Below are 588 nucleotides of genomic sequence, written 5' to 3'. Positions count from 1 at the left end.
AAACAATAATGTACAGTATGTGGAAAATAATGTGTTTTTTGAACCTTAAACCGCATAAACACATTTCATTACACCAAATACACCAAATAATGTTCTTTTTAGCAACATCATATGACCCCTTTAAAGGATTTTAATGCACGACGTGGAAGCAAAGAACCACCCGACGCGAAGTGCATTAAAATCCTTTAATGCCAGAGAGAGAGAGAGAGATGACAGTTGTGTGTCAGTTACCTGCTTTCTGCGTCTGCGCGTCTCTCTCTACAAACAATTACCGTACTTCAAAAACAGCGATTTTATCATCTCATTGCTGGGGAATATAATGTAGCTATCTAGTATCTATCTTTTATTTTAGTAATAAAAATCGCGGGGAAGCGTTGACAACAAGTTTATGTGTGTGTGCAGCACAATATGCGATCTCCTACCTCTCTCTCTCTCCGTGTGTGTGTGTGCGAGCGAGTGATGCGTGTTGGTTAGTGTGCATCAACTAAAGCAGCACATTAATATAGAAGGGTGATTAAACTGACTTGGAACTACCTGTGCATTAAACCGTTTTACTGCATACCTGCCAGCCAATCAGAATCCAGTATT

The sequence above is a fragment of the Sinocyclocheilus rhinocerous genome, unplaced genomic scaffold, assembly GCF_001515625.1.
Source record: "Sinocyclocheilus rhinocerous isolate Xijiao unplaced genomic scaffold, SAMN03320098_v1.1 scaffold95, whole genome shotgun sequence".
NCBI classification, from domain to species: Eukaryota; Metazoa; Chordata; class Actinopteri; order Cypriniformes; family Cyprinidae; genus Sinocyclocheilus; species Sinocyclocheilus rhinocerous.
Note: the sequence above shows the minus strand (reverse complement) of the source record.